Here is a 10,583-nt window from a genome sequence, read left to right on the forward strand (position 1 = left end):
CATGTGTTGAGGCCAAGATATTCCATTCCTACCATATGAATCTTGATCTCTAGCCTTCCCCAAGTTGCTTTCCACTCAAATCTTCTTTCCACCAGATCCGAATCCTATGAGAGAGAGTTGAGTGTTGGGGAGACTATCATTTGAAGCACAAGAGCAAGGAGTTCATCATCAACGCACCATTTGTTACTTCTTGGAGAGTGGTGTCTCATAGATTGGCTAGGTGTCACTTGGGAGCCTCCGACAAGATTGTGGAGTTGAACCAAGGAGTTTGTAAGGGCAAGGAGATCGCCTACTTCGTGAAGATCTACCGCTAGTGAGGCAAGTCCTTCGTGGGCGACGACCATGGTGGGATAGACAAGGTTGCTTCTTCATGGACCCTTCGTGGGTGGAGCCCTCCGTGGACTCGCGCAACCGTTACCCTTCGTGGGTTGAAGTCTCCATCAACGTGGATGTACGATAGCACCACCTATCGGAACCACGACAAAAACATCCGTGCCTCCAATTGCGTTTGAATCCTCCAAACCCTTTCCTTTACTTTCTTGCAAGTTGCATGCTTTAATTTCCGTTGCCTATATACTCTTTGCATGCTTGCTTGATTTGTGTGATGATTGCTTGACTTGTCCAAAGATTGCTAAAATCTGCCAAACTCTAAAATTGGGAAAATGTTAAGTTTTTATTTGGTCAAGTAGTCTAATCACCCCCCTCTAGACATACTTTAAGGTCCTATAAATGGTATCAGAGCTTTGGTCTCCATTTGCTTTGATTTCCATAGCTTTTGGTGGTCATAGCCTTGGTTTCACAACCTAGGAGAGTATGTCGTCTAGCGAGGGAAATTATCACCGTAGAGGTCCTTACTTTGATGGTACTAATTTTGCTAGTTGGAAACATAAGATGAAAATGCATATTCTCGGACATAACCCCGCCGTTTGTGCTATTATTTGTATTGGCTTGCAAGGTGAATTCTTTGATGGGTGAGAGCCGAACCGTGAAGCTAATGCGAATGAATTGAAGATGCTGCAATACAACGCTCAAGCTTGTGATATCCTCTTCAACGGATTGTGCCCCGAAGAATTCAAAAAAATCAGCCGTCTTGAGAATGCAAAGGAAATTTGGGATACTTTGATTGATATGAATGAAGGTACTAACTCCGTCAAGGAATCCAAGCTGGATGTGCTCCAAAGTCAGCTGAAAGAACATGCGGTGCCCCCATGTTTGGTTTTGGTAATTGATGACAATCTCTATGGGCCAATGGTTGTCTTGAGTTATATTTGAAGGATCTGTCCATAGGCTTTTCTTGAATTCCATGTGTTGGTTTCAAGGAGTTTATGAGTTGACCAAGGTGCTATTAAGGAATTATCTAAAGATTGGTCATGTGAGTGTTGAGCTTATTGCAAGCATGTCTTGAAGAAGAAGATTGTGTGATCATTCATGTTTACCTTCAAGACATCATCCAAATGAAGAGAGTTGGAAAGATTCAAGGTTGATCAAGACTAATTCAAAGAATGAATCAAGTTGATCAACACACAAAGCATATAAGATGTACCGAGAGGGATCAAGCGATCCCATGGTATGGTAAGCATGGTCAATTACGCTTTGTGTACTAACCCATGGTCTTCGTGAGAGTTCTTTGTGGGGTTAGGTTACGGTGTGCAAGTTCAAGTAGGATCATCACGAAGAGATCATATGCTTGAAGCTTGCCGTCCATTGTGGCGACAATGGACTTGTGAAGATGTGCAGAAGAGTGGCTCACCCATAGTGGAGTATGGGGAAGCAATCTCTAGTCTTCATCGAGCCAAAGCAATCAAGAAAGGTGGTCCATCTTGAGGAGGAGAAGATCATCACCATCTAGCTCAAGTGGATCATGTGCAAGGCAAAGGTTTGCCCTTGATAGGTTTTCTATTTTACCGGTCTCACGGTAGTTGTGGGAGACCGGGTTATAGGATTGATTGCCGTACTATCAAGGGGGGCTCTCGATGAGTTTCTTGATCGTATCGTTCGTAGAGAGCTCAAACCATTGCATCCTTGCATAATCTTTTTGGTTCTTGTTTGGTTCTTCTCCTTGTGAGATTTGGAGCTTATGGTCATTTTTATGACAAGCTCGAGTTCATCGAAAACGGAGTTCTCATGCATCTTCTATGATGTTTTCGATGTTGGAGGGTATGCCGGTTCTTCTTGGTTGGAGGTCTCACTCCTTTGTTTGCTAAGCATACCTCCCCTGCCTCTTCTTGGTTGGATGCTACTCGTCTTGCTCTATCCAACAAGCTTGAGTTTGCTCAATTCGGAGCTCATATGAAGAAGTTATGGCAGTTCTGGTTTCCTTGGAGTATTCTTTGTTTTCGTGGTTGAGGCATAAGGTTGGTGCCAGCGGTAGTACCGCTGGGCCAGAGCGGTAGTACCGCTTATTGCCACAAGTGGTAGTACCGCTGTCCCACAGCGGTAGTACCGCCCATGGCCATAAGCGGTAGTACGGCTCCGGTTCCGCGCTGGTACCGCCTCGATTCGAGACCGATGTTTTTCGTGTCGGGTTTTGCGGTACTAGGAGCGGTAGTAGTGGCGGTAGTACCGCTCCAAGCGGTAGTACCGCTCTTACTCCCGCGGTAGTACCGCTCTGGGGCCAGGGCCCTGTCTTCCTCGTCAGTGCGGTAGTACCGCTGGGTGGGAGCGGTAGTACCGCTCTCAGCGGTAGTACCGCCCTGCCCTAGCGGTAGTACCGCTCTGTGCGGGGATGTACAGTGGGGTAACGGTTGGATTTTCCCCCTCCTATAAAAGGGGGTCTTCTTCCCCAATGAACCTTATCCTTTGAGCTCGTGTTCTTCCCCCATTGTTGACCTTCTCCGAGCTTGCTATCTCTCAATCCCTCCATGGATTCTTGCTAGTTTTTGGGGGAAAAGAGAGAGGAGATCTAGATCCACATTTCCACCAATCACTTTCTCCTCTATGTGAGGGGAACCCCTTGGATCTAGTTCTTGGAGTTCTTGGTGTTCTCCTTCTTGTTCTTCCTCTCATTTTCCTCCCTAGCATTAGTTGCTTTGGTGGGATTTGAGAGAGAAGGACTTGGGCACTCTGTGTGCCCTTGCCATTGCATTTGTGCATCGGTTTGAGTTCTCCACGGTGATACGTGGAAGTTACAAGTTGAGAAGCTTATTACTCTTGGGTGCTTGGTGCCCTTGAGCTTGTTCATCTTGGGTGCTTGGGCGCCCTAGTCGGTTGGTGGTGTTTGGAGCTCAATCATTGTGGTGTAAAGCTCCAGGCAAGCGTCGGGGTCTCCAATTAGGTTGTGGAGATCGCCCCGAGCAATTTGACGGGTTCCGGTGACCGCCCCCAAGGGTTGCCAAAGTGTACGGGTTCGGTGACCGCCCCCAAGGGTTGCCATTTGTACGGGTTCGGTGACCGCCCTCAAGGGTCCCTTAGTGGATTCACGGCATCTTGCATTGTGCGAGGGCGTGAGGAGATTACGGTGGCCCTAGTGGCTTCTTGGGGAGCATTGTGCCTCCACACCGCTCCAAACGGAGATTAGCATCCGCAAGGGTGTGAACTTCGGGATACATCGTCGTCTCTGCGTGCCTCGATTATCTCTTACCCGAGCCCCTTTACTTATGCACTTTACTTTGTGATAGCCATATTGTTCTTTGTCGTGTATCTTGCTATCACATAGTTGCTTATCTTGCTTAGCATAAGTTGTTGGTGCACATAGGTGAGCCTAGTTGTTGTAGCTTTTGTTCTTGACAAATTAACTGCTAGGTTTATTCCGCATTTGTTCAAGCCTAAACTGTAATTATTTTAAAGCGCCTACCCCCCCCTCTAGGCGACATCCTCGATCTTTCATCAGCTTGACAAGTTCAAGATGAAGGATGGTGAAGGTGTCGCTGAAATGTACTCTAGGCTTGCTCTTATCACAAATGAGATTGCCGGCTTAGGGAGTGAAGATATGACCGACAGATTCATCATCAAGAAGATCCTAAGAGCATTGGATGGAAAGTATGATACCGTGTGCACATTGATCCAAATGATGCCAAACTACAAAGATCTCAAGCCAACGGAAGTCATTGGAAGAATTGTTGCTCATGAGATGTCACTCAAGGATAAGGAGGAACTTCACAACAAGTCAAGTGGTGCTTACAAAGCCTCATGTGAAGCCCCCACATCATCAAGTGAGAAACAAACCTTAAATGAAGAATTGAGATTAATGGTGAAGAACTTCAACAAATTCTACAAGAGTAGAAGCAAAGAAAGAAGCTCCAAGTCAAGGTCCTACAGTGACAAAAGATCTTCTAGTCGAGAGCGCAATTGCTACAATTGTGGGAGACCTAGACACTATTCCAATGAGTGTACGACACCCTACAAAAGAAGAGAAGATTCTCCAAAAAGAAGAAGCAAAAGAGAAGAATCACCACCAAGAGAGAGGAGGAGTAGAGATGATCGTTATGAACGAAGACCCTCACGGAGAAGCAAGGATTCGGAAAGGAAGGACAAGTCATCAAGGAGCTACACAAAACGAAGATATCAAGCTCATGTTGGTGAATGGGTATCCGGCTCCGACTCTGACAATCACTCCGAGAGAAGCTATCACTCCGACTCCGAATATACTCAAGATGAAGGTGTTGCCGGTCTAGAACTTGTGTCAACCAACTCCTACGACATATTTGACTCACCAAATGAAGGAATTGGAAGATGCTTCATGGCCAAAGGTCCAAAGGTAACACATCCCGAGTATGTTGATTTCAATAGTGATGAAGATGACTTGCTAGGTGATGATGATTTACTTGTTGACAACTCTAGTGATGAATACTATGATGAAACGTCAATTAATCATGTTAATCAAGATAAAACGAATGACAATGATAAGGAGAAGATTGAGCTTCTAACTAAAGAACTAAACACTCTTAAGTTAGCTCATGAAACTATCTTCGAAGATCATCGAGAACTTTTAAGGGCTCATGAGAAGTTACACTTTGAAAAGCTCAATCTTGAGCAAGAGCATGAGTTCTTAAAAGCAATCAATGATGATCTCCGTAAGAAAAGTTCTTCTTACATTGCCAAGCGTTTACTCTTATCTACTTACATGCCTCAAGTCAAATCTAGTAACAAGTACAAGAAAGATCCTTCCTCTAGTAGTAACAATAATAATAATGCCAAATCAAATATTGTTGCTTCTAGTAGTTCTCTTGATTCCACTAATGATTCTCTTAGCCAAGTTACACTTGAGCAAGAAAATAGCTTATTGAAGGGAATTATAGAGAAAGGTGTATACAAGAGCCTTGCCGGGAGTAAGCAATTCGAGGAAATTGTACGCAAGCAAGGAAGGCACCGGAAGAATCAAGGTGTTGGTTTTGAACGAAAGTTCAATGCCAATGGAGTTGAGTGGGAAGAAGATCAATACCCTGAGACGAAGTTTGTTGCTCAACAAGAGAAGTATGATCCTACTTCCTTCAAGGGAACACAAGCACAAGATGATCTTCCACCACAAGACCACAAGAACAAAGGCAAAGACAAGCTTCAAGAGGAGATTGATGCATTTGAGGAAGCACCTAAGGCCTTGGTCAAGTGGGTTCCCAAGACTACGTCAAGTTCTACTTCATCAAGCACAACTACAACTCCAAGGATTCCCATCAAGATGATGTGGATCCCAAAGAAGAAGAACTAGAGAGTTCTTGAGGGTGACTCCGCCAATATTCTTCACTCATATCATTATGGCAAGGACAAGTGCAATCAACTTCCACATCTTGCACTAGTTCAAGGAGTCACAAACCCTCATGTTGCTAAGGCAAGGGACAAGGTAACCTAATGATTTCATGGACATCATCTTGCATGTGCATCACTCTATGTCTATGGATATTCTTGTTTGTTCCTTGTGGGACTAACCCATGTAGGTATGTTGGAAGTGCAACTCACTCCAAAGGATTGCTCCAAATGATCTACATCAACATTGAGCATCCACATCTTCAACACCTACATGAAGTCATCATCGACGAAACCCAAGGTTAGTTCATCCCTCTAAAAGGGGATCTCACATCTAGGGGAGCTTAACTCTAAGAATTGAGTTAAAGCAACTCTAATGGTGTGAACACATCAATGCATTATGTAAAAGTGGTAACCCCACTTGAGCTTAAACGATGAGTATGACCTATGATCAAATGTTCTCATTTGACTCCTAAGTCAATATACTCATATATAGATGACCTAGTCATCGCCAATTGTTTGATAGATGCTAGAATTGGTTGTGCATGCTTTGTCACATATTTCATTTGCCATTCTATTGTGTGAGCATGTTGGTTGCATACTTTACTCATTCGAGGACATCCACTTGTTGCTTTGATTGTTTGGGTTCTTTTCTTTTTGCCAAGTGGATGGACAAGAATGCCTAAGAACCCTCTCTAGCTATCTATGCTTTTCTCGTCTCAAACTCTATTCATGCTACATCACAAAATTTGATCAAGTCAGATTCGAACCACTCTGTGTGAGGAGCACTCGGAGTCCCCGATTCGCCAGAGACTTAAACTTCCAAACTTCTTTGTGATTCTCGGTCTGACCGATTCCTCCATTTCGGTCCCACCGAGATCACTAAGTCGATCTAGGTTTTCAATCTCGGTGCAACCGATTTAAACTTTTTGGTCCCACCGAGTTGCTGTAACTGTATACAGTTATGCATCTCGGTGCCACCGAGTTGTTCCACTCGGTCACACCGACAGGGTCGGGCTATATATACTCACGGGCAAAAATTTGGAAATTTCTCCAAACCCCTTCGCCCGCGCATTGCTCGCTCTGCCTCCAGGGTCTCCGGATCGTCTCCTCGTCGCCAGCCGCCTCCAGTCGCTGGTCTCCACCGCCGTCAACGGAATTCACCCCCGCTGTTGCCGCCGTAGCGAGTTCATCGCCAAGCTAGGTATGGACTCGATCACAGTGCTATCCTCGTTTGATTCCTAGAACATTGTGTTCATTATGTATCTTGCCACGATTGAAACACTCCTATCCAGTCAATACAATCCTAGAATAGGTGCAATTTGAGAATTTAGGGTTAGGTTTCCGCCGAAACCATCTCAGAACAAACCTACACTTCCAACTTACCATTTCTGAGAGAGAACCACCTACTCATGTGTTGAGGCCAAGATATTCCATTCCTACCATATGAATCTTGATCTCTAGCCTTCCCAAGTTGCTTTCCACTCAAATCTTCTTTCCACCAGATCCGAATCCTATGAGAGAGAGTTGAGTGTTGGAGAGACTATCATTTGAAGCACAAGAGCAAGGAGTTCATCATCAACGCACCATTTGTTACTTCTTGGAGAGTGGTGTCTCCTAGATTGGCTAGGTGTCACTTGGGAGCCTCCGACAAGATTGTGGAGTTGAACCAAGGAGTTTGTAAGGACAAGGAGATCGCCTACTTCGTAAAGATCTACCGCTAGTGAGACAAGTCCTTCGTGGGCGACGGCCATGGTGGGATAGACAAGGTTGCTTCTTTATGGACCCTTCGTGGGTGGAGCCCTCCGTGGACTCGCGCAACCGTTACCCTTCGTGGGTTGAAGTCTCCATCAACGTGGATGTACGATAGCACCACCTATCGGAATCACGACAAAAACAACCGTGTCTCTAATTGCGTTTGAATCCTCCAAACCCTTCCCTTTACTTTCTTGCAAGTTGCATGCTTTAATTTCCGCTGCCTATATACTCTTTGCATGCTTGCTTGATTTGTGTGATGATTGCTTGACTTGTCCAAAGATTGCTAAAATCTGCCAAACTATAAATTGGGAAAAGTTAAGTTTTTATTTGGTCAAGTAGTCTAATCACCCTCCTCTAGACATACTTCAAGGTCCTACAGCTTCCTCTCATGTGAAGACTACTTTGCTGCACATATCTTAACACATTTACAGGACAAAAAAGGCATGGGTTCTAGCACATATATGTATGGAAGATAGCAAAGGAAGATGCATGTACATCAAAATAGAGATAAGAGAAACAACCTTAAATATACTCAGAGATAGCAGTTGTTTCTCCCTGTTTCTGAATTAAATAATGGAGAAGTGCCAGGGTGTGTTCAGTTTGACACGAGGATGCTCTGTCATTCTTGCTTTCTCCTTACTACATCGGAGAGCTACTATCTACTCCCTCCGTCCCAAAATTTTTGTCTTAGATTTGTCCAGATGCGGATGTATCTAATACTAAAATGTGACTTGATTCGTCTGTATTTAGGCAAATCTAAGACAAGAATTTTGAGACAGAGGGAGTATTTCTGAAGCAAATAATGTGGACGCATCAGGGTCTTCTGAGATTGACGCATGTCTTCCAAAGCACATACCGGGACACGCCGGGGGTGCGAACACGACTCCTGACTCCAAGCTGTAGCAGCTCGACGTCATGGTTGGTCCTCGGACCACGGATGGAGATCTTCGTCAGGGCTGTTGTGGCTCTGTTTTTCTTCTCCCAGGAGCTCGCTAGGTTGAACTCATGCACATCAGATGCAACACACGCATTGCTATTTAAAGGGCTAATAACTACAAAAACAACATCATTAGTTTCAACTCGATAGGTAGTAGACAATTCTTTTTACTGAAGAAACAAAACCAGTGATAGTGATAAATTCTCGTCCATGTAGAGTGCCTGCAACTGAACAAATAAAAACCAGTAACAGTGAGAAATTCACATCCATTGATGGTGCATTCAACCACTCTCATCCACATTAACTTGAGCATACATTAACATCATGCATGCTATCTTGGCATAAATTAACGTGTGAAAATCTTAACAAGTGTCAGATTGGAATTGATCTGCATCCATATTATCTTTAGAAAACAATAGCATGCGCATTAAGATGTTACTGATTAGTACCGCCAAACAAAAGAGGATGCTGAGCTTGCACTGTGACTGAAACACAGAAAACTGAGTGCCACCTTGGGGTTCAGGTTCTTTCCTGTTTAGTCCTGAACGCCGAATGCATGTATTTTCACTGCATTACAAAGTAACAAATTTAGGGTGTTTCCCGTGAGTTCAGAACCAGATCATATATGCAACTGATCTCGGGAGATAGCTGAAACCTGACACAGACGTTCTCCTCCTCCGGACTTGGTGTTCCGCCAATAGAATAATTTGAGCGTGGATCTGAAAAAATGGCGAAGGAATGGTCCAAACCTGAGAAAGGTCAGTGGGTTGTGAAGTCGGACGTGATAGCAGAGGCAGGGCTCCTAGGAGATCGTGGAGGAGAGGATGGCGGCGTGGGGACGCCGAGGAGAGGTCGGCGTCGGCTAGGGTCCTGAGCTCGGAGGCGGCAGGGCTCGGAGGAGATCGGTGTGGAGGAAGGACGACGGCGTGAGGGTGCCGAGGAGGTGGAGGCGATGTGAGGACCCTGATGTCGTCGGGATCGTGTGCAGGGCTCTTACCTTCCTCGGTGGAACATGGCGGAGGAAGCGATTCTGGACAACGTGGGGGATTGGTCTTCCGCGGCGACGACGGCCACCTCGAGCCCCTTCCGCCACAGCCGCGCAACCGCAGATCCGGGAGCAGCTTCCTTGACAAGCACGCGCGCGTCACGGACGTGGAGCTCCGCCGCCTAACCTTGACGATCTGCAAGCGGATCCGGCATTGGGGAGAAGGGTGGGGGTGGTGGAGGTGGCTGAGCGAGAGGTAGGGGAAGGCGGGGGGCGGTGGCGCCGGAGCGAGAGATGGGGGCGGCACCGAATCACGGGAGGGGTGGACTGTGAGGAGAGGTTGAGTATGTTTTTTTTCGTTTTGTAGCCGGAGCATGGTGGGAGATGAACGAAAAAAAAACAGACGAAAAAAACCCAGCGAAAATAAACCGCGCGGACTATTCACCAACTCGGAGTAGAGATCCCCGAATCCATCGCACGACCACAGTCGATGTCGGCAAAGAGGATCCACCAGGCAAGGGCGACGCGCAGCCGAGCCGAACATCCGGGAGGGCGATTTTTCGCCTCGGCGGTGCACGATCGGCCAGGAGGTCGCGGGGTGGGTGCACCACCACCAGACACATGTCGGCGGCGGCGGCGACCACCGGCGAGGAGGTTCCACTGAAGGGCAAAAGGAAGCTGGCGACGTTTGAGGAGAAGCCGCGCTGGCATTGGGCGGATCCACTCCCGAAGCCCGGTACCACGACTGAAGACGCAGAGCTGCGGAAGAGGATCAAGGCGGCCCTGCTGGGCTTCCCGGAGTCTGGGGCGTTGAGCGCGGAGCAGTTGGAGCTAGCGATTGATAGAATCATGAAGGAGTCCAAGCCCGAGACCGAGTCTGTGGCGGCCGCAGGCATGGTCCGGTTCTCGAATGAAGAGATCCGTCTCTGCCTGTTGATGAAGACCCCCACCGTCGACGATATCCTCGGCGTTGAAGCTGGCGGGGTGTTCCCGCCGGGTTGGATCCACCAGAGAGCTATACTATTGGATGAGCAATGCCAACGAAAGACGATGGGTGGCGAAATAATCTTGGTGTGTAGAGAGAATATTTGGTGCAACTCATTGTATTCCATGGAGTAGGTTACATTATATACACAGGATGTCTTGCGTGACAAGGTAACTAATCCTACCATATCTCTAGGAGTTAGCTATACAAGGCTAGAGAAGATAAGATTAGAAATACAA

Source organism: Triticum aestivum, chromosome 7B, assembly GCF_018294505.1.
Source record: "Triticum aestivum cultivar Chinese Spring chromosome 7B, IWGSC CS RefSeq v2.1, whole genome shotgun sequence".
Taxonomy (NCBI): Eukaryota; Viridiplantae; Streptophyta; class Magnoliopsida; order Poales; family Poaceae; genus Triticum; species Triticum aestivum.